This window comes from Arvicanthis niloticus, chromosome 5 (genome assembly GCF_011762505.2).
Source record: "Arvicanthis niloticus isolate mArvNil1 chromosome 5, mArvNil1.pat.X, whole genome shotgun sequence".
Taxonomy (NCBI): Eukaryota; Metazoa; Chordata; class Mammalia; order Rodentia; family Muridae; genus Arvicanthis; species Arvicanthis niloticus.
The window spans coordinates 36,327,559-36,342,906 of NC_047662.1; positions in this window are offsets into that span (position 1 = coordinate 36,327,559).

Genomic DNA, 15,348 nt, shown 5'->3' on the forward strand with positions numbered 1-15,348 from the left:
ATGAGAGTTAGGGAGTTAGGGTGACTACAAGATAAGCCATATGATGTCCCTGCCCTCAGGAACTCAGTCCAGTGAAGGATAAGAAGACAACTGTCAGTGAGAGATGGAAAAAGTAACTAAGACTCAACGGATTGGATGGCAGCCATTCCCTACAAGCAAAGACATTCAGTCTTTATTCCACCAACTAAATGCCAAGCTCATCCAAAATGCCTTCACACACCCAGAAGCCATCTTGCCACTACTAAATGCTACAGGCCTGCATCCATACATAACACATTGTATCATGTAGCGCTGTAGCTGACTAAATGCTACACGCCTGATCCATACATAACACATTGTATCATGTGCCGCTGTAGCTGACATTTTTGAAAACCTGTTGTAATCTGAGATACTATATATAGAAGACCTACTATGTGCCAGAAACTTTGCAGATTTTATTTATTTATATATTTAGTGGCAGTGTTACAGATTCAACCCAGAGCACCTCACATCATTTTATTCAGAGCTGACAAGAAATTTATGATGTAGGTGTTGCTATTTTCACTTCACAAATCATGTTCAAGGTCATTCATGAAATGGGGGAGAGCCAGAGAGATGTCTCAGTGGGTGAAAGGCACTTTGCCACAAACCCTGGAGATTTGAGTTCAATCCCTGGAAAGTACGTGGGAGAGAGATTGGAGGTTGGGGGGGGAAAGAAAGAGCTAACTCCCGTAAATTATTCTCTGACCTCCATGTGCATTCTGTGACTTGTGTGCACAAGCACACACACACACACACACACACACACACACACACCTACCTAATTTTATTCTTTTTTTTTTTTTTTTTTTTTTTTTTTTTTTTTTTTGCTGTCCTAGAACTTGGATTAAAGGTGTGTGTCATCACACCTGGCTCTGAACCTAAGTTTCTCTATCTTTAAAACACATCTGCCAAACAGTGGTGGTGCATGCCTTTAGACTCAGCACTTGGGAGCAGAGGCAGGCAGATCTCTGAATTCCGAAGCCAGCCTGGTCTATAGAATGAGTGCCAGGACAGCCAGGGCTACACAGAGAAACCTTTCTCCAAAAAATCCTCACACTTTAAAAAATATGTTTGTTTGTTTTACAGACGCCCGCTTGCTTTTATCATCCCAGACTCACTACACTATTTCAGTTCCTTGGCCTTGTCCAAAACCACCTTCTTAGTTTTCTCATTTGTTCAGACATTTGTGGAGAACACAGCAGAAGGTATCGGCACCCTCCTCAAAGGCCTTGGCCTGGAGCACAATGTGCCTGCTGTTTCTGAGAATAGTGGATAGCCTGGGTCCCGAACACCTACATCTCTTGGCTTGAGAGTTTCATTTGGCTATAGGAGGGCCCAAACCATATGCCAGGCAGGCTGAAGCGGTAAGAAATAATGGTGCTTGCCAGAAGTAATCTTCAACCACCGTGGGCTGGAGCTGGTAGGAAAAATATCCCAGCTTCCTGAACCTCCGTTCCGTTGGGGGAACAATTCTGAGTCTAATCTGTACATTTTCTACTTCTCTTTGAAGAGTCCCCACTAGGATGGAGCCCCCATTGTGTCGGCTGTACCCCTCTCATTAAGGAGCCTTTATTGACACTCTCCTCTTCTCTGCCCCATCTTCCTATTCTCCAGCCATACTGCCTAGGCTCCCCCTCTGATAAGCACATTCATCTGGAGTCTGCTGAGGGGGCAAGTCTCACTGGGACAGAGTTCTGCCTTGTGCAGCCTTAACAAAGTCTTCTCTCAGCTGGGTTGGAACTCTGACCTCTAACCTCCCTTCACCCCAGCTTCTGGGAATCCTTTGTCATTCTATCCTGGAGCCTGTCTAATTGCAGGCCTGACTGGCTGGCTTTGAACAGCTCAAGAATGACCCTGGTCTTCCGGGTCCTCTTTGCTCCCAGCACTCTAGACTGTTCAGCGACGTCTGCCGAACAAGCCAGGCTGTTCAGAGTCCTTCTTACAGTTAATATGCTCACCCTTGACAACTCCCAGGGAGTTGTGTGACCCTTTGGTTGAGACATGGTTACAGCTGCTAAAATCAAGACAGAAAGAACAAATTTTTCCCTAGTTCAGACCTGAAATGAGCTAAGGAAAGGATCCAACAATTTGCAAGATTTAGTCCCTATGGGAACTGGAAAGACGGCTCAGCAGTTAACAATCGTTACTGCCCTTACTGGGATCCCAGGACCCATACATAATATGAAACTTACCAGTGTCTGTAACTCTAGTTCCAGGGGATCCAACGCCCTCTGACCTCCAAGAACACAAGCATGCACTCGGTGCACATAAGCTTATACAGGCACACATACACATAGCAAGTAAACAAATATGTTTGTTTGTTCAAGGTTTAGCCAGGTGTTGTGGTGCACACTCTTAATTCCAGCACTTGGAAGGCAGAAGCAGGCCTGCATATGAGTGCAAGGCCACCCTTGTCTACATAGTAAATTCCAGGCCAGCCAGACTCACATAGTGAAACCATAGTTTGTTTGGTTTTTTTTTTTTTTTTTTTTTTTTTTAAAAAAAAAAAAAAAGAAAAGAAAAGAAAGAAAGAAAGAAAGAAAGAAAGAAAGAAATTAGTTACTACTTCTGATACATTACTTCTCTCTCCCTTTTGTGGTGTTTGTTTGAGACAGGGTTTCCCTGTGTAGCACTGGCTGTCCTGGAACTCACTGTAGACCAGGCTGGCCTTGAACTCAGAGATCCACCTGCCTCTGCTTCCCACTCTGGATCAAAGGAGTGCACCACCACCTCCTGGAAAGATTTATCCAAGAATATCTGTCAGGTGCTCTGATTTAGTGCATGCAGATGACTGAGGTTACTGCTGGTACCTGCTGGGACTGGTTCCAGGCTACCTCCTTTTTTTTCTGAGCCAAACTCCATAGACACTAAAGTTTCTTATTACAAAATGGCATGTGCAGTGTTTGCATAGACTCTGTGCACACTGTTCCTAAAGTCATCTCCAGGATTTTTATAGAACCTGATACAATGCAAACTGTTTTAGTGCTGTATCATCTATGCAATAAGGTCTCCATTTTCAATAAAGATATTTATTTATTTAGCAAGCATTCTACTCTGCCTGCTGCTCCTGAATTTCCCTTCTCTTTCTCCTTCCCTGGCACTTCCTCAGTTGTGTGCAGCCCAACATCCCTTCCTAGCATTAGGTCATGCCCCACCCCTCTAGCACAGTCTATGAGTCTCGTCTCTCTGCTCCAATGGAAGGATACAGATATACAGGGAAGGTATAGTTGTGTCAGGGTCAGAGTTTATGGAAGTGCAATGGAATTGTCAAGGAACAAGGCAAAGTGAGAGTTCTGGGTCAACTAAGGGCATGTGTAAGAGATCCGAAAGGCAAGGTGACCTGGCGGTGGATGGGGTGTGTTTGGGAGGAGTCTGTGAAGCTTCACTGCCAACTTACTGTTTCAGAATCCTCTAGGAGAGCACCTCAGACATGTCTGTGGTGGGATTTCCAGGCAAGTCTGACTGAGGCAGGAGAGTCTCTCTGAACGTGGCCAGCATTTTCCATGGCTGAGCTGAGTGCCAGCGTTCTCTCTCTGCTTCCTGACTGCTGACGCAATGCAACCACCTCACACCCTGCCACTGGGTTTTCCTCCACTATAGACAATGTCCCCTCTTAAATGGTGAGCCAAAATGACACTGTCTTCCCTGGAGGGAAAGTGAAGGAAGCAACCAATACAGGACATCATGTAGGGGACACATGAACCCCGAGCCCTCTTCTCTCTGAGGCAGGGTTTTCATATCCTACTGGTCGCCCTTTCTCTTCTTCACACATAAAGGTGTCAAGCTTGTCCTTTCTGAAGAGCAGAACCCAGGAGAAGAGTTTGAGTCTCACTCCCAGTCTTCCTCCATCTTTCAGGATCACCTTGGTTCCATCTGGGAAGTGAGAGATAACAGTATTCCCCTTCTGTTTCGTATCTCTGAAACCCTGGTTTGCTGGCTGTGGGTCTAATTAGATTACAGTCTCCCAGAATCATGTCTAGCAGGACTGCACAGAGCAACACATAAACTATAGAGTCAGAAAACAGACATTCAACTTCCAGCTCTTCCACTAACCAGCCATATATGATTTTGAGTAAATCATTTAATCTCTCTAATGGTTGGTTTTCCAGTAGAGAGTAAAGAAGCCACCTATGAGGTTTTAGGAAGAACCAGATGAAGTGTTAAACTCCATAATTCTGTGAGGGCTACAGATATGCTGATCTGTCTGTCCATAGCTATAGTCAAATGCCTGGCACAGGCTATGCCCTCTGTTGAATGGATATACAGATAGCTAAGAGACTGTAGTCTCTGTCAGGATAGATACATAGCAAAGATCCAGGCTGATGACAAATGGCACTCTGACCTGAGAATATCAGAAAAAGAAATCATCGCATCAAATGCAGAATAGTGACACGCTAACCTACTAACCTACTGTGCCTGGGCTACTGCATATGTGCCGGTCTCGACTGAGATTGTGTCAGGAGAGAGCTTCAATTGGATTGGTTGTGCCCACTGAGCACTTCTCAAACTTCAGTGTGTCCCAAAGTCCCCTGGTGATCTGGCTAAAAGGTGGACTTTCATCCAGCAGGTGGAGGTAGAGGGAGGCCTGACAAGTACCCAGGTGACTCCGAGGCTGCCAACACCTCCCTCCACCTTCTTTGGAGTGATCAGCAACTGGTTAAGAGCCAGAGGATAAGTTTCACAGCCTTTGTGAACTTTACTGTCTGCCTCATAGGTCAGTGGTGCTCTCCTTGGTGAAAAGCAGCCATCGCTAGAACACAAATAGCATGGTTATGCTATATTCCTATAAAACCACGATTGCAGAAACAGATGGAGTGATTTGTCCTGTGTGTCATAACCTGTTGTCCCCTGGTCTAATGTGTTTAAAATCAGCATAGTGTGTGTGTGTGTTCTTAACATCTGAGCCATCTCTCCAACACCTCCATCATATTTTTTTGATACAAGGCATCCCACTGAATGGCTATGCTGGCTGCCAATAAGCACCAGGGTAGCTCCAGTTTCTGCTTCCCCAGTACTGGGATTATAGATATGGCTCAGGCAGATTTTGATGTGGAATCTGAGGCTCTGGCCTGGGCTAGGTCCTCATGCTTGCACAGCAAGCTCTTCACAAACTGAATTTCCTCAGCCCTAGAACCCACTGCATGCCATTCTTACAGTGGAGACGTTAACTTATTTCCAGAGTTCCCAGGGTCTATCAGCCCTTCACCCACAATCTACAAGTTTGCAGGAGCAACACTGCCTGGTTCTCAAGAGATAACACAGGCTGATCCAGGATGGCTGTACCCAAAAGACATCACATTCTGTTACACAAACTGTTGTATTCCAGGGGTACCCTTAACATATGAAACAAAATAACTGGCATTTTCCAGTGTATAAAACTTGTCTGAGCCAGGATGGGCTTTTATAGGCCTTCCTCAGAACTCAGAATTTAGTTTAGGATGGTTCCTGTCTTGGCCCATCTGTTTCTCAGAGCACTGGTTCTCAATCTTCCTAACGCTACAACCTTAACACAGCTTCTCAGGTTGTGGTAATACTCAAACAATGAGTTTATTTTTGTTGCTACTTCATAACTGTAATTTTGCTACTGTTATGAGCCATAATGTAAATATTTTTGGAGATAGAGGTTTGCCAAAGGGGTCGCAACACACAGGTTGAGAACCACCATCTTAATAGAGCCAATGGAAATATTTATTTATTTATTTATGGTTTTCTTTTTTTTTTTTTTTTTTTTTTTTTTTTTTTTTTTTTTTGGGTTTTTCGAGACAGGGTTTCTCTGTTCAGCCTTGGCTGTCCTGGAACTCACTCTGTAGACCAGGCTGGCCTCGAACTCAGAAATCCACCTGCCTCTGCCTCCCAAGTGCTGGGATAGATGCATGTGTTGACATCACCTGGTGATTTTTTTTTTTAACTTTTACTTATGTGTGTAAGTGTTTCACATACATGTGTCTGAGTACCACATGCATGCAGTACCCACAGAGCTGAAGAAGGCATCATATCCCCTTGGGAGTTACAGACAGCTGTTAGCTGTCATGTGGGAATTGAATCTAGGTCCTTTGGAGGAGCAATCAGTACTCTTAACCACTGAGCTATCTCTCCAGCCCCAGAATTCGGTAAGATTTAAAAAAAAAAAAACAAAAAAAAACTGAGATATAAATTATTTCAGGAATATGTATTTCTGTTTGTAACCAGGTCTGACAATCAAGTATGTGAGGTCTTGTAAGTATTGTTACATCTGTATAATAATGCATGTAGTGATAGATCATTTTATTGGTTGTATAGCAACGTCCAGATTCTTTGCTTAGGAATCAGTGGCAGAGAAAATAACTTACCCCCTTGCACAGAAAGGGGCTTATTAGGAAAGTATGAGATGAGTCCCAATGTCCCGAGAAAGGCTGACGACCATCTGGAAGCTGGCCTTCCAGAAATAATTCTCCACTGCACACCACGTAGCTGGGCTTCGAGGATGGTGTAACCAGAATGAGGGAATGCCAGATGAACGAAGCAGACAGAACCCTAGAGTCACTCGCTCTGGAACCACGTGCCTTTGTCACATCAAATGAAGACCTCATTTCCTGCATGTCCAGATCTAGAATGTGTCACCTTCTAGCCCTCTGGAGCAGCAAGATAAACACTGTGGGCTCTCCTTCCACTTCTCCCTGCTAAGCTCAGCTCGATTTCAGGCCCAGCCTGAGTGCATTTACTTAAAGGAAACTAAGTCCCACTCAGAATACAGTCAGCAAAGACATCTGAGAGTAAAGCTTTAAATTTTTCTGACTGCATTCCAGGAATGCATGATGGAAGACCAGAACAGATACCTAGTGGGCGGTCCATAAAATAAGCCACACCCCCAAATGACCACACAGTTGTAAACCAGCTAGGTTGCAGCGGCAGCAAGCCTTTGATCCCAGCACTCAGGAGGCAGAGGCAGGTGGATCTCTTGAGTTCCAGGCCAGGCCAGTCTGGACTACTACGGACTGAGCTCCAGAACAGCCAGGACTACACGAAGAAACTCCATCTTGGGTGGAAAACACACAGAATTGTGGTTTTTTTTTTGTTTGATTTTGTTTTTTTGTTTTTCGAAACAGGGTTTCTCTGTGTAGCCCTGGCTGTCCTGGAACTCACTCTGTAGACCAGGCTGGCCTCAAACTCAGAAATCTGCCTGCCTCTCCCTCCCAAGTGCTGGGATTAAAGGCATGCGCCACCACTGCCCGGCTTCCAAAGGAACTTTTAATCTAGGAAGGGGCCCACGATGCTACCCTGGTCTTATCAGCAAGGGTGTTTTCTACACAGTCATGGAAGTTTTGATTGAAATGGCTCAGGTAGCTGGGCAGTGGTGGCGCACACCTATAATCTCAGCACTTGGGAGGCAGAGGCAGGCAGATTTCTGAGTTTGAGGCCAGCCTGGTCTACAGAGTGAGTTCCAGGGACAGCCAGGGCTACACAGAGAAACCCTGTTTCGAAAAAAGAAAGAAAGAAAAGAAAAGAAAAAAAGAAAGAAAGAAAGAAAGAAAGAAAGAAAGAAAGAAAGAAAGAAAGAAAGGGCTCAGGTAATAACCATGAGTTACCTCTCCTGAGGAAGCTTAGCATTAATGTGGCCTCCAAGGTTAGAAGACAGGGTGCTGTCAAGGACAAGATTCCTAGTTTTCCATGATGTCATCTTTGCTCTTGATGAAATCTAGCCACCAAAGTAAAATCTTAACCGAGGAGGTAGGAGATGGGGCCTTGGAGGAGGGAGGGAGTGAATGGTAAAGTCAGTCAGTGGGATCGGTGCTTTTACAAAAAAGGATCAGGCTGCTCTCCAGCCTCCTGTGTGCCATGTGCAATCCTATCAAGTTCGTGGCTACCAGGAGCATGGCAGCACTGACATGGAATCTTCAAGTGCCTTGATCTCAGACTCAGAACTGAAAGAAGAGTGTTTACACTGTCCAATCTATGATATTCTGTTAAAGCAACTGAACTTGCCTAAGACAATTCTACGAATTTCACTGGAAAGACCACGGCATAGCCTCATTCCTACACCAATTCCTGCAAGACGAATGAGAAAAATATGAAAAGCTGTACTAACCAGCTGGGCTGTAACAGAAGGAAGGGAGACAACTATGTGTCTTCTCTAGAGGTCTCCCTCTGAGATGTGGGAATAGGAGCTAAGGGTGTATGTGGCCGGGAGCATGCTCAGAGGGAGGGCCACGAGGATCCTGTAGATTCCAACTCTGCTGGAAGCCTGGGTCAGTCGTGGTTCCTGCTGTGGAGAGGCCTCCTGCCTTCTGGAAGAGACATTCCACTAAACTCAGGTACTGATACAGCCAACTCAGAATGGGGGGAGCCTGCAAGATCGGTCTAGGTGTCGGAGTCCCCGTTGAATATAAGTAACTTCTCTCTCTCTCTCTCTCTCTCTCTCTCTCTCTCTCTCTCTCTCTGTCCACTCTCTGTCTCTGTCTCTGTCTCACTCTCTCATGAGTTTGAGATAGGATCTCTCTATGTAGCCCTGGCTGTCCTTGTCCTCGAACTCACTCTATAGGCCAGGGTGGCCTTGAACTCACGAAGATCCACCTGCCTCTGCCACCCCAAGTGCTGGGATTAAAGGGGTGAGCCACCACATCCAGTTTTCTTAGACTCTCTTAAAAGCACTCTATACCCAGTATTACAGCTAGGATTATCTGTACTGTTATCAGGCTGAAATGCTGAGGACAGATTTCAAGGGATCCAAGCAGGAGACTGTGTCTAGGATCAAGGACTTAGAAAGTCTGTGTTCTGTCCCCGGTATGGGTCACCTTTTCACTAAGTCCTCATGAGCAAATATGTCCCTGTCACTGAGTTTTCCTGCTGCTTCCATGGCTGAGCCCCACCAGACTTTCCAGGCCCCAACAGCATCTCCACAAAATCTCTGCTGGTTGTAGCTGTATTCTTGAGCCTGGAAATCAGGATGAATTACTGTCTCTTGTTTCACCCTTGTCCTCTTGCATGGCTGCTGCTCAAAGAAATTAATCAAGTTTATTAAGCATGACCTCACTTGTGAGCCCTGCTCCTGGTCTGCTGATCTGTACCTGCCTCAGTCTCGGCTAGAGCTCTGGTGGGGGCGGGGAAGCCAGCCGGGTGGCCACATCTTTTGTTGTTTGCAGAGACGGAGCACCGGGCTGGATCGGACAAAGGCAGGGTGCTCCTCTATAGAGAGTACAGGGCCCTTTGTTGCCATGGCTGGGGAAAAAAAATAGGAACAAAAAGGATAAATGTTGCATCCAAATACACTAATAATTAACACTTAGCACCATGGATATAAAAAGCACTTAAGGCTAAATTACAATGAGCATAATAGCTATTCATTATTCAGCCCTGCTCCATATGGCATCCTGGCTTAGTAGACGGTGCTTGGGAACTAACTGGAGCCTAACTGCCCAGGTCTAAAACCCCATCCCACCATTTGACAGCTCTGAGACTGTGGTGGGCAGTTACTAAAGCTCTCCAGCCTCAGCATTCGAGTCTGTAGAGCTCAGACCATGAGAGCACATAACACACAGGGCCACGCCAGCTCGCACGTGTTTACAACATAACTTAAGCCTGCTTGGCCATGCAATAATTGTTCAACCAATAATTGCTGGACCAATCTAGACCTCAAAACAAACCTGTGACATAAACATATTATTGCTATCAGTTGAGGAAGTTAATATTTAGGGGTTAAATGACTTTCTCAAGGTCATTGTCTTAAGGTTTCTATTGTTGTGATAAAATACCAAGACTAAAAGAATCCTGGGAGAAAAAGGTTTATTTGGCTTACACGTCCACATCATCATCTATAACAAAGGAAATCAAGGCAGTCTTAGGCACGATGGCGATGGCACACACCATTAATCCCAGCACTCAGGAGGCAGAGGAAGATGGATCTCTGTGAGTTCAAGGCCAGCCTGGTCTATACAGTAAGTTTCAGGATAGCCAGAGCTACAAAGAGACACCATGTCTCAATTAATTAATTAATTAATTAAAAATGTTTGAGGGGCTGGGCAGTGGTGGCACACGCCTTTTTTTTTGTATAGAATAGAGTTTATTGAGGGCATGGGAGCCACGAGGGTAATAGAGGCAGAGAGAGAGAGAGAGAGAGAGAGAGAGAGAGAGAGAGAGAGAGAGAGAAGTAGAGAAGCAGAGGAAGAAGAGAAGTAGAGGCTGGCCATGACCATGTGGAGAGAGAGGAAGGGGGGAGGGGGCAGAGGGGCAAGAGAGTAAGAGATTAAGAGAGTAAGAGCACACGCCTTTGATCCCAGCACTTGGGACACAGAGGCAGGTGGATTTCTGAGTTTAAGGCCAGCCTGGTCTACAGAGTGAGTTCCAGGACAGCCAGGGCTACACAGAGAAACCCTGTTTCGAAAAACCAAAAAAAGAAAACTTTGAGGGCTGTTTGAGTTTTGTTTTTTAACATGAAAAGATACAAAAGTTGGCTTATTATATTTCCCAGGGAGTGGATATGTGGCTGTCACACTACTGTGTGACCACTGTCCATTCAGCTCAGAACTCAATCTATATACAACCAGTTCTTGTTTACTACTGAATCTGTAGCCAAAACTCAACTCAACAAAAAACACTGAGCTGGCTCAGTGGGTGAAAGTGCTGTCTGTACTGATGGCCCAAGTTCAATGCCAGAACCCATGGTGGAAGGAGAAAACTGACTCCCCAATGCTGTCCTCCAGCCTAAACACACACACACACACTGTATACATAGCAACAACAACAAAAATAAAATAATTTTGAATAAATAGATAAATTATACAGTGTATCTGGGAAGAAGAGTTTGGCCTTGCCCTTGTTGTAATGATTTAATGAATTCAAACTCTGGGTGAGGTGTTGTATTCCTGTAAACCATGACATAAACATAATCATCTCAATTTATCTGGGATTATCTCAGTTTGTTTCGAGACAGGGTTTCACTATGTAGCCCTGGCTAGCCATAACTCATTATGTAGACCAGACTGGCCTTGAACTCACAGAGATCCACTGGCCTCTGCCTCTCCAGTGCTGAGATTAAAGTCATGGATGTTTTGCTTGGCTTGGTGGCTCATGCCTGTAATCCAAACAATTTGGGAAGCTAGGACAACATTGGTACTTATGAGTTTCTAGTCTCCTGAGTTTCAGGCTATCCTGTATGAGAGTAGTCATTGTGAGACTGAGATCCTATCTCCTCCGGAAAAGGGAAAAAAAAAAAAAAAAAAAGCAGGGATCACCACTAGGGAATCACACCATTCAGGTTTCTCCTCGGGTTTAGCATTCAGTTTTCTTTGAAGTGTCTAAAATTCAGCTCTGAAGAGTCTGGGATGGTTAGTCACCACCTTATCAAAGCAGCCTTTCCAGGGATGAGGGCGATTTTAAACCTAGAAGAAGAAATCTGAATTGTCCGTCACTCCTCCCAGCTTGCTGAGTGGGTAAACCAGACCAGCACCTCCTGGAAACAGGGAAAGAGCTGGTTAAAACGAAGCCAATGGCGACACCTAGAGGTTATATGAAAAACTGCAGCTTTGGAACAACCTATTTGGCCCTTAAGTTGGTTTATTCATAAATATTTACCGGCCTCTCCAGGCGGATTTCTGAGTTCGAGGCCAGCCTGGTCTACAGAGTGAGTTCCAGGACAGCCAGGTCTACACAGAGAAACTCTGTCTCAAAAAACTTAAAAAAAAATATTTACCGGCCTCTTAACACACGCCAGCTCTTATGCTAGACTCTAGGCAAAAGTCCCAAGACTCTCAGAAGGCATTTCAGGAAACTGGGATTTATGTCAAGGCCTACCGATTGAGAAAATGTTTATCAGGTCAGTCACAGGGAAAACATTTAGGCAGCAAAGATGAGAGCTCCATGTGGTAAGAGGTTTTATTCCCAGGATCTAATTACATTATGGGAGATAAGGATATTAATAACAAACACCAAGCAGGAGCAGGCCAGTGAGATGGCTCAGCAGGTAGGGGGCCTGCTGCCAAGCCTGAGGATTTGAGTTTGATCCCCAGGACCCACATGGTGAAAGGAGAGAACCAGCTTCCCAAGATAGTCCTCTGACCTCCACACGTGCAACATGTCAAGAACAGACCTAAAGTCTATACACACTGCATACACAAAGTAAATAAATTAATATATTTAATTTAAAGGTTGGTGGAACTGGCTCATTATCATAATGACAGGAGAAGGAAATCAATCAAAAAGAAAAAAAGGCAGGCAAATTCATCAGGGTCTAATTTGTCACAGGAAATAGTTCTATCCTGAACCTAAGGGCAGTCAGAACTTACTGAAGAATTTCAAGCAAGGCAGGAAACTAGACCTCACCTCTCAGTTTTTACTTAGGAGCAAACTCAAGTCCAGGAAGGCAATTTAAAGGTTATTGTATTGCCCCCAGTTATGCAGAATAGCGGAGATGGGAGAGGAAAGGTCTGATGACTTCAGAGGCATTATAGAAACAGGACCAGGAGGACAAGGACTTACTCGAGGTGAGGACTGAGGTGTTAGGAGGAGATCTGGCGTTAGCAGTTAGCAGGTCTCTGGCTCAGGCAGCTGCCAAGAGGATAAGAGTACCAGTGTTGGGTATGGTGGATCTGAGGGACCCATGAGATATCCAAGTCAGAAGAGCAGATAAGTACTTAAATAATGTTAGCAAGAGAGACGTCTGTGGGAGGACAGTAAACAGCTAGGATATTTAAGAACAGGCAAAGGGGTTAAGCACTTGGGTGGTAGAGGTAGGAGGATCCGAGTTCAGGGTCATCTCAGTTATATGGTGAGCTCAGGACCAACCAAGGTTACACAAGACTGCCTCTATAAAAGATAACACACAAAGGCTGGCAGAGGAGATGCAACAGGGCCAGTGGGAAAGTGGGTATGGCATCATGGAAACTGAGGCAAGAGGAGACAAGAAGGAGAGAATGGTCAGCTATATCCAACCTTTCCATGGCTGTAAGGGCTGAAGATCCAGTACTAAACAACATCAAATTCATTGATGATGGTCAGAGCCTTATAAAGTGGAGTGGTGGTGAGTCAAATTAGCACGCTGCAGGCAATTTGAGTAAATTTACCCAAGCTATTAAAAGTACTCACTTACCAGTGTAGATATTAATTTGTTTGTTTGTTTTTGTGGTACTGGAGATAGAATCTGGGTCCTCATACATGCTAGCCAAGTGCCCGTCCATTGAGCATTTAGCCTCAGTCTCTCTGAGTTGCCCAACTGTCCTTAAATTCACTCTGTAGGTTTGAATTAGTGTCTTGAGGAGCTGGGGTTACAGGAGCTGAGGTTACCAGGTCTAGCTAGTATGTGTAATTTTAAATGACAACTGGACTAGGAAAGGAGCTGAGCAGGTAAGGACACTTGGCCACCAAACCTAAGAACCCGAGTTCCAGCCCAGAACACACAGTGGAAGAAGAGAATTTCTGGAAGTTGTTCTCCACTTTCCATCTGTCTGTGACACACAATGGCTGGCACACACATACATACATGTAGAGTTTTATTTTGTGCCTGGCACCTTTGATTCTAGTGTTGGAAGGCTGAGCTAGGAAGGCGGCCAAGATGTTGAGGTCAGCCTGGGTTACAGAGTTAAACCCTGATTCAAAGAAACAGTAAAACCAGGACATTGTTCAAGCATGGCCACCACTACAATCGAAACTGAAACTGTATTCCTAAAATCCCAACTCCCCGTTTCCCCTCCTCAGCTCTGGAGGCCATCATTCATCTGTGTCTATGATAACAACTCCAGAATAGACCTCATGTAAGTGGAATTGTACAGTATTTGACTTTCTATTTTGGTTTTGCTGTTTGGGGCATTAACCCAGGGTTTCTAGTATGCTAGGGAGGCAGGAGCTATCCCTACAGCCTGCCTTCTTTCCTTCCCTCCCTCCTGCCTGGCTCCTTTCACTTAGGGGGCTGTTGTACAACAAAGTGAAGAAATTGGGGATGCTTCTCACTTGGCTTGAATATTCTTACTCCCACCTAATTAAACACTTTAAAAGTTGAATTGGGCCGAGTGGGTGGTGGCTCATGCTTTTAATTCCAGCACTCAGGAGACAGAGGCAGCCTGGTCTCTGAATTCAAGGCCAGCCTGGTCTACAGAGTGAGTACCAGGACAACCCAGGCTACACAAAGAAACCCAGTCTTAAGAAACAAAACCACAACAACAAAACAGTTAAGTCAGGGCTGGGGATGTAGTTCAGTTTGTGGCATGCTTGCCTTGCACGCATCAGGTCTTAGGTTCTAAGTTCCACCCCTAGCGTTTCATAAACCAAGCGTGGTGCACATATATAATCCCAGCACTCTGGAGGCAGGGGGATCTTCAGTAATCGTGATCTCAGTAAGAAAACGAAGCAGAGAACAGTCTGGGCTACATGAGAGTCTGTACGTTTTGCTGCTGTTGTTTTAATTCGTTAGTAAATATATATAGTCAATGTATATGTACAACTTGAAAAAAAAAAAGTAAGGTCATCTCCTCTAAGGCTTTTCTGGGCCACCCTCTGCAGTCAAGCAAGGAGGGTGGAGGCGGATCCAAAACTGCGGTAGCTTCCGGAGCCGCTTCCGGCGGAAAGGAAAGGTAAAAGAGCACGGAGAAGACCCGCGAGGGCTTCAGAGTAGCTGATCCTTAAAGGAGCCGGCTGCTGGGTGGGCCCGGGGTGGGGACCCGGCCGTTCGAGGGTGTGGGTCCCTGAGCAGAGTACCCGGAGCTAGAGCCCGGAAGATGTAGCCAGCCGAGCGAGCTATTGCTGTCCGCTAGGTTTAGAGTAGAGACGGGCAGCCTAGGCGCTGTTGTACGACTTTCCCAGCGGCTTCCTCCGCTTCAGTCTTACTGACCTCCACACAAGTAGCCCAAGCAGGAGAGTAGTCATCATCTCCATAATCTTTGCGGTTTCCTTCCTAAGCAAGTGGGACGCTAAGGGCCAGTGACCTTGTTTATTCTCACGGTTTTTTGTACTTGGAGTCTTTGAAAGCAAACTTCTGAGGCGGGGTCAAGGCTTGGAGGGTATAGATTATGGGGCCCTGACTATAAAAAACTCAACCACCCTTTTTTTTCACCCCAGCATTCACAGAGCGGTCCTCAGAATCCACCCAAACCAGGGCCTTCCTAAGTGCTCTGGGAGTGGTCCTACTATGTGCTGCCATAGAGGCTACAGTCTTTGTGACCCTCTTGGTTGTGTCGTCGGACCTAATAGCCAGGTCAAAGCTCACTTCAATCCAGGCCCTACACAATCAGACCCAGGGTCACAGGCTAAAGCCTTGTCCATTTGCTAGGTTGTGATTCCTCAGCTGTATATGCCTGGGGGGGTGGGGGGGGGGAAACAAAACAAAACAAACCACAATCTAGGGTCTGGTAATAGAGGCATTTC